This window comes from Sciurus vulgaris (genome assembly GCF_902686455.1).
Source record: "Sciurus vulgaris genome assembly, chromosome: 9".
In the NCBI taxonomy this organism is placed as follows: Eukaryota; Metazoa; Chordata; class Mammalia; order Rodentia; family Sciuridae; genus Sciurus; species Sciurus vulgaris.
In genome coordinates this window covers 93,209,812-93,226,982 of record NC_136469.1, presented here as the reverse complement: position 1 = coordinate 93,226,982, position 17,171 = coordinate 93,209,812, and positions in this window count along the sequence as shown.

Sequence of the window (17,171 nt, the reverse complement as noted above, 5' to 3'; positions counted from 1 at the left end):
TCCTTTCTCCTAGATCCAAGAATAATGTATAGCCAACACTCTCGCATTCATTAACTAAATGTTATTCAATGAGCTATTTTTTAATCCTACAGTTTTATTGTTATAAATAATTGCTGGATTCACTAAACAAACAGAGGACAATAAAAGTCTATAAAACACAATATTAAAATTAAATTAAAATCCCATAATGAGTGACAGCTGAAGGATAATCGTGGAATATATTACAATAAGCCTGACACCAGTCGTGGGAATAATTTTTCAATTTTAATATTCAAATGACAAAGTAAGCTACATATATCTTGAACCTATAATTAATTTATGTTGACATCATAAGCCTCTTTATCATATAAAATGATACTATTGCTTGATCACATAAAGTTTTATTTTTCTCTTTTCATCTCAAGGGATGTGATCTTTGTGATATTTATTCATAGACTTGCTTCTAGTGGTCAATTCTTGAGGGCTATGTCAAAGGAGAAGAGTAGTATTAATTCTCTAGTACTTCTTGTGTGCTATGATGGCAGACAGATCTTCTTTTCTTCTGTGAAACAAATGTCCTCAGACAGGAAGATTTGTGTAGAATGGAACCATACATATGGAGGAGGCATATTCCAGCTTTCATTACTTTAGGAACACCAATTGGGATGATCTATAGATACTGTAATCAAATGCCAATGAAAAGGATAGACAATTAAATCCTTTTGATTAAATTACTTGCATAGAATGTAGGGTAATGCAGCATAGGGTAATATCCTAGCTCAAAACAGGGAGATGAGAAATGCTTTAGTGTATCTTAATTAATTCTGAAAGTGCTTCTGTATACACTCCATACCTCACAATGGGAATAAAAGGGAAAACCTTACTAGCCGATTTATGGAGTCAAAACAGTGAGAAATCACCACAGAATGGATATAGAATTCGTGTGAAAGCAGAGCGGCAACTTTCAATGGCAACATGATGCATCAGTAGTGGATTGGTGAGCCTTGCAGTGTGTTCTCTTTGCTTGGGTATGATGGTTGAATGAATGTCTGGCATCACAGCCCTGGCATGTTTAATAATTCCAGATGACCAAGACACCCAAAAGTGGTTAAGGGACGTATATTCCATGCATTTACAGAAATTTAGTTTATTTTTATTTGGGAAAAAAAAAGTAATATGCTCATGATCCAGTTTCAAAAGAGTCCTTCCTGATTTGCACTATAAGTGATATAGACACTATTTTAGATATATGTAACTTTCTTTTGATTTTTATAGGAACTCATAGCCAAGAGTTTGTTCTGATTTTGATGAGACTTTGAACTTGAACTTTTGGGCAATGCTGGAACTGTTATGACTGTGAATATTTGGAAATGGACTATATGCATTTTTTATTATGAAATGGGCTTTTGGAGGCCATGGATAGAATGTTATGGTTCAAGTATGAGGTATCCTCCAAAAGTTACTGTGTTGATGCAGGAATACTCAGAGGTGTAATAATTAGATTAAGTGAATTATAATTTCATCATAAGCAGATTATGAGAGTCGTAACTGGGTAGTAACTTTAAGTAGATGGGACATGACTAAGGTCACTGAGAATGTGTTCTGGGAGAGTTCACCTTCCCTGAGATTTCTCCCCCTCCTCTATTTTATGGCTGAGTGGAGCAGTGCCCCTCTGCCACAGCCCCTTCACCCTGGCATTTTGCCTCACATTTAGTCTAAATAATGGAGTTGGTCCACCATGGAATGGACCTTCAAAATCCTGAGCGAAAATAAACATTTCCTCTCTAAGTTGTCCTGGTCAGGCATTTTGGTCATAGAGATAAGCTGAAAAACACAGACACAGTATATGAAGTGCTGCTTGGTATTAATATTAGTACAGCCACTTTATGTAGTTACATTATCTATTAGTGCCCAGCTTACTCTTTTTCTACCTTTTCTTTTACTTTCTTTTGCTTTCCTTTTTTCCTTTTCCATTACCTTTTCTTCTTGAAATTTTGTCATTGAATGAGGCCAACTAAGGTGAGTGGCTGCTAATGAGAGGAGTCTATTGTGACTGAAAGCTCAGTCCTTATTGCTGATGCCAAACCAATAACAAAAACATACAGGTTTTTTGTTGTTGTTGTTTGTTTGTTTGTTTGTAGATGGACTGCATGCCTTTATTTTATTTGCTTATTTTTTTACGTGGTGCTGAGGATCGAACCCAGTGCCTCACACCTGTTAGGCAAGCACTCTACCACTGAGCTACAGTGCCAGCCCAAAGACACAGTTTTGAGAAAAAAGAAAAAGAAGTGTTATTGCCTTACTAGTAAAGGAGAAGTACAGGAGTCTTTTGTCCCAGAGGCTTGATTCTGCCCATCAGGGGGATCAGGGGGCTTTTAAAGAGGTCCTATGGTGGGTGTGTGCTCAAGAACAGATAATTCTGCTCTCTAGGATGGGGAAGAAAGGTAATCCTGTTTCCCCAGAGATTAGAGAAGGGAAGAGTTTAGGAAGAAGGGGGAGAAAATAGAAAGAACCAACATGTCCTTTTAAAAATAAGTCTCAGTGGCAGAGCAGTTATATTCAAAGCATAAAGTGGACCACTGTTATACTATGACCTACAGAGGGTCTGAGAGCCCATTTAGGGGGAAGGAGAGCACCTGGAACCCAGGGTACATGGTCATGAGGTGTTAAAGCCTAAACAGTGTTAAAAAAAAAAAAAAAAAAAAAAGGCTTCCATCTGTGGGCATGAACCAGTATAGAGTGCTGGATTCCAGGTAGGGTACCAAGGAAATCCAGATAGGAGTAGAGAGTGTTACAAGTGGCAATGGGTTAGTTATCTAAAAAAAGATTTGATCATAAAATCTAAGTTATTGAATATCATGGGAGTAAGATTTCTTACTGTTCAAGGCCATTAAAAATACAGAAAGGGACACTTGTCTAAATGCTGTGGTACCAGATTAGAAGTGGATACATACATATGAACTTGTGGTTTTCCTCTCTGGAAGGAACTCAAGCCCTCTTCAAATGTTCAGTGGGTAAACAAATCTTGTTATACTCACAAAGTAAAGTACTCATTTTCTATAAAATAACTAAATGTTGCAACTTGCAACAATATAAATGAATCTCAATACATTGTTAAATAAAATGCTGGACACAAAAGAACACATAGAGTAGGATTCTATTTATAATCAAGGTAAGCAAAATAGTGTTTAGGGACACAAGTTTTGTTGGTAAAAATATTTTAAAAACATTATAAAGATGAAAATTAAAAAGTTGGCCAAAGGGCATAAACTTTCATTATAAGTTGGACAAATTCCGATAATGTAAGAAACATCATTAGTAATGGATGAGTTGATTGTGGTAATCATTACTCAATATGTGTGTATATTATACAATCACATTGTATACCTCAAATTAACTATTTAAAATTAACTATTAAAACAAACATGTTCTATGAAATATTAAAATATGCTATTCTACTAATTACTAAAAAATACTAAAAATAAAAATATAAAGGTCAGAATAGTAGGTACCTTCAATGGGATGGGAAAATGATTGGATAAAGGAATTATCCAATTTAAGTAAATTCAATTCCATAGAAGTATATGAGACATGTTTGTATTCTGTTAAATCATTGAGCAGCAATTTTGTTTCATATAATCTTTTTATGTATGTTATATTTTGTATGAAAAATAATGATATGACTGCAGAATGGGGCAAATGATTGCCTTAAAAATACAGTAATTTTTTTTCTTTTTATACTGAGGATTAAGCCCAGGTCCTTGCACATATTAGGCAAGCTCTTGACCACTGAATACATCGCCAGTTCCAGAATATAGTAATCATATGCTTGCCTAAGGTTTAATAGCTTTCACAGATTTTAAACTACTAATTAAAATTTATATTCACAATTAACTTAAAATTAAATGTTATAATTTCCATTGCATATGTGAAGAAAAATATTTTCAGAAAGGGAAAGTGATTTCTCTATTACTCAGGAAAGAGTTGCATGAGGCATCAAATTTAGTGTCGAGGTCTAAGTTCAACATTCTTTCTATTATGGTGTGATCCCTCTAGCAATGCCTAAAATTTAGTGAGTTTCATTAAAATTACTGAGTTAAAAACTAAGATATATGTTTGTATTTCTCTTATTATTCTCCAAAAGTACTCTGTTTACTCATCTATTTCTGTAACTGCAGTGCTGTTATCAACAACTATTTATTTTTGATCTCTTACTGCACTGAGTTCTACATGCTCAATGGAAATATCTGTTGCCTAGCATGCTTGTCATAAAATGGTATCCGATAAGTATTTGCTGAATTAATAAATAATCTACTTGGAAAAACAATGCTAATACACATGGAGGCAGACCAATAACAGATATTTCAGCTTCATGTGCTTCCTATACATGCATAAGTATGTGGGCACTATAAAAATATTTCATTCTCCTTAAAAGTACATCTCGATTAATTTCCTGTTCAAGGCTTGTTCTAGAGAATTAAATTTAAAATTTTATAAAAAGACAATTCCATGCTAGCTACGTACTAATAAAACCTCTTTTAGTAACTAAAGTCATATAATTGTTTTGTTTCATTAATTCTATAATTAAAAATCCATTTTTTATTATATGAAAAAAGGAATTAAAGTGAATGTGGAATTACATTTAAAAATAAAGGAAATTTATTTGCAAGTATGCTCAGATGTTTAGCTTAGATTTAAAATCAAACAGTGATACGCAAATGCTTAACTATATTAGAACATGTGTCAGAAGTAACTTTGCATATCACGTTTATCAAATGTTTGTTTGACTTTTTCTAGACTACCTTCTTTTCCTTTGTTCTTCAGGTATATAGATTTTATGTAAAGTGAATACAAGGGGGGAAAATCAAAGTGAGGAGATATGCTCTACAAAACTGAGGTCAATATTAATCAACAGAAAAAAAAAATTCTTGATTGTGCCCAAGTAGTAAGAGAGATTATAATTGACTAAAATTCTCCCTCCGGATCTCCAAGAATCAATAAGAATATGTAAAAACATAATTATAAGTGTATTGGGACCAGTGACATTGTTGATCAATATGACATTTATATTGTAATACCTATTTGCACAAAATTACTGCAAGTTAAAGTAACAAAGATATCACTAAATAATCACGGAATACATTTGCATTAGAATATACCTTGAAAGTTTCATAAATTGTTCACATTCCATCAAATTAACAATTTATAAAAGCTTCTTTTATAGAGAGACAAAATTTTAAATGTGAAAATGTTTATCCTAATAAGCAAAAATATCTTTTCACATTTAAAATTGTGTCCTTTTTTAAAATATAAAACCTTTATAATTTTATTCCTGATATTTTCAAACTATTAAACATTAGGTTTTTGGTTTTGAACATGTTGGACATCAAACTTAACTCCCTTAACAGGACAATATATATATATATATATATATATATATATATATATATATATATTCTGGCATTAGATGACAGCATGGGACTGTGGTCCTTAAGAAAAGGAGACCACAATAGGGAAATCCATCTTTATTTGTCCTTTCTTCAGGGGACAAGTTTGAAACTTCAACACAGGTAGTTGAGCTTAAAGAGTAGCAGTCTGGTTGGCTGAAAGATACAAAGTTCATGGCTGCTGAAATTGATGGAATTTGACCAAGAGGGTAGTAGAGAGGAGAAAGATGCACAAGAGTGAGCTACATAAAGTTTTATTGGGTCTCCTTTGAATCTTTGACTAAATTATCAAGCTTTATGTTTCCAACACAAGATTATGCTAATCTTGACTGAAAACAGGTTATTTGCAAACTGTACACTGAATGGAGATTCCAGAAGTCACATAAATTAGAGAGCGTTAGATGAGTGACCTGTCAGACTGGAAAGAAATATTATAGGGTTTAGGACGTTCTAGCCCACAATATGGTACCTCACATTTGAGAAAACAGCAGAAGCAAAATAATTATTGTCACCTTCCCCTTGACATTTCCCTATTATATCATATAACTTATTCAAGAGGTATCTTCCCTATTCTTGGGGGAAAGAGCATGAACGGAGTCTGTACAAGTAGGTCTTGTTAAGTTTTCCTAATTATCATTAGATCATAACCCTTTCCCATCATACTTCACCACAACTGTTCATTCTTCATCAATGTTGACATAAAAATATACAGGTTGCTCTGTTTCTTTGAGTCTTTATTTATGAATGCTCCTGTGTCACATAAAAGTTCAATTAAATTAATTTAATTGTGTATTTTCCTCTTATTAATCTTGCAAGTGTCTCTGCAATGAACCTGTTATAGATGAGGAAAGAAGTCTTTCTTCCTGTATAATGGAATGAAAACTCTGAATTCATTCAAAGCCTTAGGAAATGCACACCTAAGGAATAACTGTTTTATTCTGAGAGAAGAAACTACTGCAGGCACTTTCAGTCAAAGGTTAAAAACAGTTCTGTGAAAAATGCAGGTGAAACACCATATGTTAACTGCCTTCCAGAACTGAATTCAATACTTGCAAAAGAAGACAGCAAAAATGTACAAATTGTAAACTGAAGAACAGAATTTAAAAGAACATCTTAAGAAGCACGAACAGTGCCTCTCTGTCTTATGGACAGACAAGTTGGAATAATGCAACAAATGTAATTTGAGATTCGGAGGAGAAGAGAGATGGGAGCAGAAACAATTTGAATAAATAATGCCTTTATTTTAAAAAAACTTATAAGAACCACAAAAATTTACAAACTGACAATCCAGAAATACATAAGCATAAGCACATGTTAATGTACCACAAAATTATTTCCAAAACAAAAGATGAAGACAAAATTTAAAAGCAGCTAAAGGAGCTAGGTGCAGTGTTGGATGCCTGTAATCCCAGAGGCTCAGGAGCCTCAAGCAGGAGGATTGCAAAGTCAGCTTCAGCAATTTAGCGAGGCCCCTAACCAACTTAGTGAGACCCCCATTTCTAAATACAGATTTTAAAAAAGTGAGGATTGGGTAAGTGGCTCAGTGGCTAAGCACTCCTGGGTTCAACCCTGGTACCTAAAAAAAAAAAAAAGAAAAAAAAAGAAAAATGCAGCTACAGGAAAATGATTGTATACTAATTGTATACTAATGGATAACAAAATGAAAGACTTCTGACTTCAGAAAAGTAAACAAGAGGAAAATTAATAACATTTAAATGCTAAAATATGCACACAAATATACACACACAGAGACATGCAAAACCCCAAAACCAACAATAACTAACTGGTCTATAATCTTGTGTTCAATAAAAGTATTTTCCTAAAATGAAAGTGAAATCAAATATTTTTTCAGGAAAAAAAGTCTAGAAATTTGGCATCAGTTAAGTTAACTTACAAAAAATAGTTACATAAGTTAATCATGATAAAGGGAAATGTTATCATAAGGGACTCTGGATGTGTTTGAATGGCGAGGTCTTGATGAGGTAAATACATTGGTGAATGTAACAGTTATTTCCCCTGTTAATTTGTTTGAGATACAATTTACTGATTGGATTGAATACAGTAGCATTGCATTGTAGATGTTTATAGAACTTGTAAAGTTAAATGTACCCTAATACAAAGAACTGAGAAAGATAAAGGGAAGCATATTGTTGCAAGGTTCTCACATTATATGTGGATTGATAATATCAGTCAATGTACACTGTGAATAATAAAAGATGAATATTGTAATCACTGGAGCAACCACTGAACACACATGAAGTAACTGAAAAGCTACTCTGGAGAGCACAAGTGGTAAACATGGGCAGCATCCTCCTGGTGCTACCTCTGCAGGCGGAGGGCGCTAGAGTCGTGCAGGCAGGGCTGCCTCCACCTAGATGGCAAAGAATGCCTCACAGAATTCCAGGGTCCAAGTGGAGTCATGGGAGAAGGGTTGCTGCAGAAAGCCCCAACTAGGGCATTGCTTAGTGGAGCCATGGAAATAGACATGCCCCTGGGATCCTAGAATTGTAGATACCAGCATGCAACAGCAGCCTTGGAGAGCTGCAGGCAACTGACCTCAAACTGGTGAGAGCTGATGCCTACGCTGTGCACAACAAAGCTGGCAGGGATAGGTTCACCCAGAACTGTGGGTACTCAATTGTTTCCCCAGTGGGTCCAGAAAGTAGAACATGCAACCAAAGATTATTTTCAATTCCAAAGATATACTATCACTTGTTTTTTTATTTTATTTTTTTTTTCTAATTTGGAATGCATTAGCCCTTCTAGTCCATTTCTCCTTTTTAAAATTGGAATATTTATATTATGCCTATGGTATGATTGCATTTCAGAAGTTCATGACTTCTTTAACTTCACAGGTTCACAGCTAGAGAGCAATTTGCCTGGGGATGAATCAGCCCTTGAATTTACTCCTATATTTGATTTAGATGAGACTCTGGACTTTAGCCTTTTGAGTGGTATTGGAAAGAGTTAAGACTCTGGGGTTATTAGAAAGGAATGTGCAAATTTTGCATGTGAGAAGGACATAAATTTGGAGGTCCAGGGTGGAATGCTATGGTTTGAAGGTTTCCCAAAATTCAGGTGGCCTCACTGAGTCCCCATGGTGGTGGTATTAAGAGATGAGACTTTTGGGAAATTCATGAGAATGTGAATGAATTGTGCCTCATAAAAGAACTGGAGAGAAGTGCTTTTCATCTCTTAGTCCTTTTTGCTCTTTCCTTCCTTCCATCATGTGAGGACAACTTGGGAGCACCATCTGTGAGGAAAAGGCTTCACCAGACATTGAAACTGCTGGATCTTGACCATGGACTTCCCAGTTCACAGAAATGTGGGGAAAAAAAGAAAAGTGTTGTTTGCAGTACTTGATCTTGGTTATAACAACATTAATGAAGTAAGGTAAAGGTCATGAAGGTAGAGTGGCCCTAAAGGAATTAGTTCCCTTATAAGAAGATGAACAGAAAACAGAGCTTGTATTTCTTTCTCTTTTCTCATCTTGTAAGAAAGAAGGTGACTGCCTGCAAGCTAGTTAAGAGTCCTCACCAGGAAGGTGTGGCACTTCCTCTTGAATTTCCCAGCTCTCAGCACTGTAAAAAAGTAAATTTCTACTGTTCAAGCCACTCATTCTGTGGTATTTTGTTATAGCAACTTGAGTCAATTAACTTTGTATTTTTTAAAGCTGTTTTTAATCATTCAAGAGAAATAGAAATAGAAATATCAATGAAAACAGATAAAACTTCTAAAAAAACACACAAATTAAGCTAATAATCCCACTACCCCACTAAACATTTTTTTTTTTTTTTTGGTATTGGTGATTGAACCACTTTTGAGCCACATCTCCAGCCTTTTGTAATTTGAGACAGGAGTTTACTAAATTGCTGAGGTTGGCTTTGAATTTGTGATCCTCCTGCCTAAGTCTCCCAAGCTTCTGGAGATTAGAGACAGGTACCTCCACACCCAGCTATACACTATTCTGAATTATATATCATTAGAATATTAATATATATGCTTTCAGTTTTAAAATATGTACATGTATACATACATACACACATATTTGCACATATATTGTGAAATAAAAATATTATTTTTTTTTTCAAATTCAAGATTAAATAAATCTTACATAACTTTAGTATTGTAAGGAAAAATGCAGCTCAGCTCGGACGGCGATTCTAGCTGCCGCTGCACACTCCCGTCTCAGTTGCGGCTTGACAATAGCTCCCAGAAAAATGCACCATGGACACGAGGCCTCACGCAAGAGACTTTATTATGTGGAGGACTAGCACGTCTGCTCCAGGGTGAAAAGAAAGGAAAAAAGAAAGATGGCGTGAGCGCTTCTCCCAGATATTGGAATCTCCCGGGCTGGAAGGAACCAGTGGCAGAGGAGAGTACTTCCGAGCTGACTGGTGAACCAATAGCTAGCTAGCATGTTAGAACATAACGTGGGAAGCAGGAAATGACTGTAGTGTAGACGGGAAATTCCTGTAATGTAAGAGGTGGGCAGAGCACAGATTGACAAGTGGTTGGGAGGCGGGGTATTGGCTTTATATTACAAGTATCTTTTGTTAAAGCTGAAGTTCTGAATTTTATTTATCTTCTTAGATAAATATCTTCTTAGAATGTTTCTCATGAGTGTATGCCAAACCACATATTTAGATTTGTATTTTTATGATAACTACATACTACCAATAATAGTGTTTAGTTTAAAATTGTATTTGACTTTACTTGTATTAAAGAACACACCTGATGTATTTTAAAGTATATTTTACACCATTAAAATATACATGAAGTTGATATTACCTGTGACTAAAAAAATAAGAATAAAAAAGATCATAACTACAAATCTTTAAAAAATAAGAGATATCTCATTTTCTTGTGCTTTTCTTTATTGGTCTTCGCAGTTATTTCATTTTTTGCAAATTGAAGGGTTGAGACAACCCTGCATTAAGTTAAGTCAATTGGCAGTATTTTTACACTGGCATATGTTCACTAGAAGTCTGTTTCACATTTTGGTAAATCTCAAAATATTTCAAACATTATTATTAGTAGTATATCTGTTATCGTGATCTGTGACAGTCATATTTGCTAGTGCTATTGTATTTATCTGGGGATGTATGAACCATGCCCATATAAGATAAAGAACTTCATTAATAAATTATGCGTGTGTGCTGACTGCTCTCCCAACCTTACATTTCCCCATCTCTCTACTTCTCCTCAAGCCTCCCAGAGACACGACAATATTGAAATTAGGCCATTTAGTACAATGACCTCCAAGGCATTCTGATAAAAGGAAAAGTCACACATCTCTCATTTTAAATAAAAATCCAGAAATGATTAAAGAAGTCACGTTGAAAGCCAAGATAGGCTGGAAAGCCAGGCTACTTGCACCAGCTACCCAACTTGTGAATGTAAAGGAAAAGATCTTGAAGTAAATGGCAAGTGCTCCTCATTTGAACATGAATGAATATGAAACAGCCTTATTGCTGTAACCGTGGTCCATTTTATGCTTTGAATATAACCCTTGCTGCTCTGCTACTGCAATGTATTTTTAAAATGGACATGTTTCTTTCTCTTCCTCTCTCTCTCTGCTCCTCCCTAATCTCTCCCGCTCCCTAACCTCAAGGGAAACGGGATTACCTTTCTTCCCTATCCTAGACCAAGTTATCTGTCCTTGAGCACTAACTCCTAACCATAGGAATGAAGTAATCCAGACTTTGGGAATGGCACCAGAATATCTCAGAAAGGACTACTTCCAAATTAACACGTGAATTACAACTCCAACAGCGAACATTCTGGAATGTAATCTTTGAGTCATCTCTTTAAAAGCGCTCTATTCCTGCTGAGTGCAGAATCACAGCCTTTGAGACAGGAGTCCCAAGCATTTCTCCTTTGCTAGTAAAGCAATAAACCTTCTTTTTCCTTTTTCTCAAAACTGTGTCCTCGTTATTGGATTGGAATCAGGGACAAGGGCAGAGTTTTTGGCAACAATACGATGAAAGTTTAGTGGTTTAGATAAAGAATCAAACCAGCCAAAACTATATTAAGCCATAGGCTTATCTACTACTCAGCTCTAATTTTTCTTTTGTTATTTTAATTTTATTTTTTAAACTTTTTTTCAATTCTGTGAAAGATGACATAGATGAGGAAGCTAGCAGAGGTTGGTTCATGAAGTTTATCGCAAGAGACTGTCTCCACAACATAACAGTGCAAAGTGCTCGTGTAGAAGCTGCAGCAAGTTATCCAGGATATCGCCTAAGATAATTAATGAGAGCAGATGCATTAAACAATGGCTTTCCAATGTTAAAAAAAAGAAAGAAAGAAAGAAAGAAAGAAAGAAAGAAAGAAAGAAAGAAAGAGACAGAAAAAGCCGCCTTGTAGTGGAAGAAGATACCAAGTAGGACTTTCTAGAGAAGTTGTTACTGAAAACTGGGTCCTTCTCCTCAATGCCAATTCAATAATGAGGACACAGTTTTGAGAAAAAGGAAAAAGAAAAGAAAGCGTATTGCTTTGCCAGTAAAGGAGAAGCACAGGAGACTCCGGTCACAGAGACTGTGATTCTTCCCATTCTCTGGGAGAACAGAGGGTTTTTAAGGAAGTGATTCATTCCAGGTGTTCCCTGTGGGGGGTCGTGGGGGGTTGTGATTCACTTGTTTATTTGGGAGACAGGCATTCCTAAAATATTCTGGTGCCATCCCTGAAGTTTGAATTACTTGGTTCCAGTGGTGGGTGTGGATCTGTGGTGGGAAAACGGTAACCCAGTTCATCCCCATTCCTGACCCTCCCTGGCCGACCCCAGGATAGGGAGGGGAAGAGGGAGAAGAGAAAAAGAAAACACCTCCATTTACCAAGTCAGCTCCTGATTTCAGAACTTCAAAGAACAGACTGACTCTCTTGTTCATGACTAATGTAGCTGGTGACTTTAAGTTGAAGACGTGTTCACTTACCATTTTGAAAATACTAGGGCCCTTAGGAATTACACTGTATCTGTCCTGCTTAGGAATGGAACAACAAAGCCTCAGTGACAGCATATCTGTTTACCACATGACTTACTTGAATATTTTAAACCCACTGTTGAGACCTACCGCTCAGGAAAAAAAAAAAAAAAAATTCTTTCAAAATATTACTTGCTCACTGACAAGTTACCTGGTCCCCCAAAAGCTTTAAAGGAGATGTACAAGATTAATGTTGTTTTCTTTCCTACTAACACACTATCTATTCAGCAGCCCATGAATCAAAGATTAATTTTGTCTTTCAAGTCTTATTATTTAAGAAATGCATTTTATAGGGCTATGGCTGCCATAGCTACTGATTCCTCTGATGGGTCTTAGCAAAGTACATTGCAAATTTTCTAAAATGTATTAAACATTCTGGAGGCCATAAGAATGTATTTGATTCATGCCAACATTAATAGAAGTTTGGAAGATGTTAATCCCAATCCTCATGGATGACTTTGAGGAGTTTAAGACTTCAGGGGAGAAAGTAACTCCAGATGAGGTGGAAATAATTTAAAAAGTAGAATTAAAATTGGAGCCTGCCAATGTTATTGAATTGCTGCAATCTTGCAATCAAACTTCTGTGGGTGAGGAGTTGTTTGTTTCTTATGGGTGAGATTGAATTAAACCTGGTAAAAATGCTGTAAACATTGATGAAATGACAATAAAGCATTTTGAGTATGACATAAACTTAATTGATAAAGCAGAATCAAGGATTAAAAGAATTAACTCCAGTTTTAAAGAAGATGTACTTTAGTTAAAGCCACATTATATGGTACAGAGATATTTTTCATAAAAGGAAAAGTTGATTAATACCACAAGCGTAATTGTCTTATTTTAATATACTGCCCACAGTCAAAAACCTTTAGTAAACAACACCCTGACTATTTACCAGCTATCAATAGAGGTAAAACTTTTCACCAGAAGAAATAAGAAGACTCCCAGAAAGTTTAAATCATTGTTAGCCTTATTTTAGCAATAAAATATCTTTTAACTAAGGCGTGTGTATTTTTTAGATATAATGCTATTGTACCCTTAGTACTGTAGATCATAAGGCAAGGATAGTGTAAACATAGATTTTATATGCACTGGTAAACCAAAAATTTTGTGTGATTTTATAGTAATATTTAATTTATTATGGTGGTTTGGAACTGAACCCTTACATCTCTAAGGCATGCCTGTAAAATGGGCAAAATAAAATTCAGAAAACAAAATTCACTTGTTTAGAACCCCCTGAAACTTATCTAGTGACCTATGCATGTAACATGTTTAGGTTAATACCAGCTCACTAAATTTTAATCATTTTGCTGTTCTCCAGGTAAAGATCATTTTTGTTTTTGTTTTCTTGTATGCTCCAATATTATTCTATCATTTTGTCATTAAGAACCTTTGTAGCAACTTGTTCCTATTTGTCATCTGTGCCAGACTACAAACTCCAGAAGGGTAGTATCATGCCCCTATGTCACTGTTCTGTTCCCAGTACAGTCCCTGAGGCTGTTAGGTAGCTAGCCATCCATGAACATGTGGGTAGAGGAAGAACAATTAAGGGAAGTAACTTACAGGGAGGACACCATATTTTACATCAAAGTCACAGGACAACCACAGGGAAACTTGTAAAAACATGCAAGCATCTGGAAAATGGGAACTGGTGTGCCAAAGCTCCCCAACCACAGTTAATTACAATTCCTGAAGGGACCTATTGTTTCAAGATGATGTCGCACCCCCCGCAACAAGGTCTTCAGGACCCTCACCAAGGAAATTTGCTGAGGGTTGAACAAAGGGTGATAAACCACTTAAGGGAGGTGAGGGAAACAGGACACTAAGACAAGAACAAAGGAATCCAAAACCCTAAAAACCCCATACTCATTAAGAGCCATGCTGTTGTCTACAGAGATGGTCTGTACATTACCTGTGCTGTATTTTATCCTAATTTCACTTTTTATAATAAACCCCTGCTGTTACTCTGTGTGACTCACTTGACATTCTTCCTGTGGACTTGCAAGAACCAGTGAATACTGAGCCCACTGAAACCCATTGCCTACTTTGGCTGTGTGGACAGGTCTCCTTTTCAACAAGGCCACTATATAGTAAACACTTAGATATTAGTTGGAATAAATGATTAAATGGTGAATATGCTCATAAAATGCTTCCCAAATTAATTTATTTTGGAACTGTTGGAGGTTTATCTACATTATCTTATAAGATGTTTTATTGTATTAGAGTTGGCAGTAATACAGCTTCCTAGTTTTGGAAGACCCAAATTTCAAAATTTAAAAAAAAATGTACATTATTAAATTCAAAACCTTAACTGCCATTTATGATTTTTTAAAAAGAGCAACAATGTATGTACACACAATTTCATGTTTGTTTGTTTTAAGTAACTTAGACTGAGTAAAATAATCCTTTTTGTTCTTATTGTCCATTTACGGAAACTGATGAGAGAGAAAGTAATAGAAAACATGAAGATATAAAATTCTGCCAGTTTGTCTGTGCTCATAAAGAGTGTTAATTTTGTTTAATTAGCAGCATTAAATAGTCCTTGAATAGGTGGAATGAGGCCTGGGGCTGAGTTGGAGATGAAGAGCTAAACATAGCGGAAAAATGAATCTGAGTTTTTGTTTTCTTTGCTCTGGGTTCGGGGTGGAGGTGGGGGTATGTAGGACGCAAGTCCAAGGATGAGGAGTGCTAGGTCCTGGACAAAAAGGGGTTGGAAGCTGGAAAGAAGTCTGGGTCTAGGTCCAGGGACCAGGAACCTGGATAAAGAAATTCTCCCTTATGTAAATGGGGATTTGGACACATGCCTGTCCTTACTGTTTTCTTCTGTGTTTGTTCATGTGTTTAATTTTAGTCATGGAAATAGAGCTCAAGTTCCACATCTTAACTTGGGAAATGGAAGAAAGACAGCTGTAGAAAGAGCTAAGTAGGAATTGAGTCCGTGGCAGGAACAGAACACAAAGTCAAAGTATCTTCACGAACAAAAGTCCTTTAGAAATTCACAGAAATGCTGAGGTCATTAAACTTCCTATGGAAGGTAGATAGGTGGATATATTCAATTCTGTTTAAATTTCACAGAACATGGCAATTTTGACTAACATCACTGTCATTATTCACGGACTGATTTAATAGATATCATGAATTAATTTGACTCATCATTGTTGATTTTCTTCAATTTAGCAGATATTTGGATTTACTTAATACCTTTGAAACTTTTGCTTTTTTAGACATTTAACATTTTTTGAAAGGATACTATGGACAAATGCTATGAAGAATGGATAATTTGATCAGAACTTTTCAGATTATGGTGAGAATATTCCATAATCAGATCACAAATAGTTGGATCTTAAAAGGGACTAATAAAATGTGAATATTTAGAGGAGAGGGAAATTATTTCCAGGACGTATTTATTTGTGTTAGACCTTGGATAATAGGAAGAATTTGAGCACCACCATACCTTATTCTCTATCACAGCAACTTTAGAAAAAGTCCTTTCATGGTAATCTTCACAATTTTTTCTTCTTCATCACTATTTTTCCATTTTTAGAAATACAGAAATCTAAAACTCTCTTGTTCATGTTGCTTACTTTACTATGATGATTTATCTCCCATGTTTTGTCTTTACTTATATCCAACAACCTAGAGTTTCCTGGCACATAGGAAATGTTTATTAATCACTTAAAAATCTAGTAAGTGAATGATTATTGTAATAAAAAGGAGAAAGTTATTAGAGACTGCTACAACATATCCTTTTGGAGTGAGGAGGAGAATGGTATTCTCTTTAATGGCACTGAAGACATGGGGTGGACTGTCATAAAGAAAGGAGACTGGCAAGCTAAGTTTGCAGTGGTACGTGTTAACACAATTAACTTTGCTTCAGAACTTTTAAAAGTACAAAAGCATTGTATATCTGTAAAGACAAATAACTCATATTCATGTTCCCAGTATTTCCCATCTAGCTGCCTACAGCTCTGTATACATTGTTAACTGTGGAGAGGTAATAAAATAGCTGTTCTTAGTAATGGTTTTATTTTCTCTGACCCACTAGGTCCTAGGATCCTAGAATACCCTGATCAAAAATGATCTCATGGCATCTAAGATAATTTACCTTTCAGGTTTGAAGTGTGCGCACTAGGGTTTAAGTGGAAAAACAGATGGCACCCTCAGATAGGTTAGGTAAGTGATCAAATCCAATGTGTGGGCATATTTAATGGAAATCAATATGGATGGAAAAGCCCAGGAGTTCTGCCACAGTGCACAGGAGTGCAGGAATAACTAGAGGGGACAGCTGACTGAATGTGGTACTTGGAATTTATAGAGAGGAAGCTAAGGAAACGAAATCCCTCATTTCACTTTGATTGTCCCTAATAAGCTCTTGACACTGTTTATTGGCAAACCCAACCAGAAGTTAAAGGGCAAGATAAAGATGAACTTTTATTTGTATCCTATAAATTTCTACCTCTTTAAAGACCTAAGAAGCATGAACTTTTAATGTTTTGTCCTCCTTGTGTCCACATAATCCAAATTAAAAAAAAAAAAAAGCCTGGTACATAGTAATTACTCATTAAGTATTTAAAAAATTGTCTCGTTCAGCAAGTACAATGAAGACTCGGCTCTCAAATGAAGTTTTAAGGTCTTTATTTTTATGGGAGAGCTTCTGAGCCGAGTGCCTGGTTCTTCCTCCTCCTCCACCGCTGCCGTCTTCTTTTTCTTCTCTTGTCGGGCAGCTCTCTCTCCTTCTTTTCTCTTGTGCAGCTGTCACTTCTCT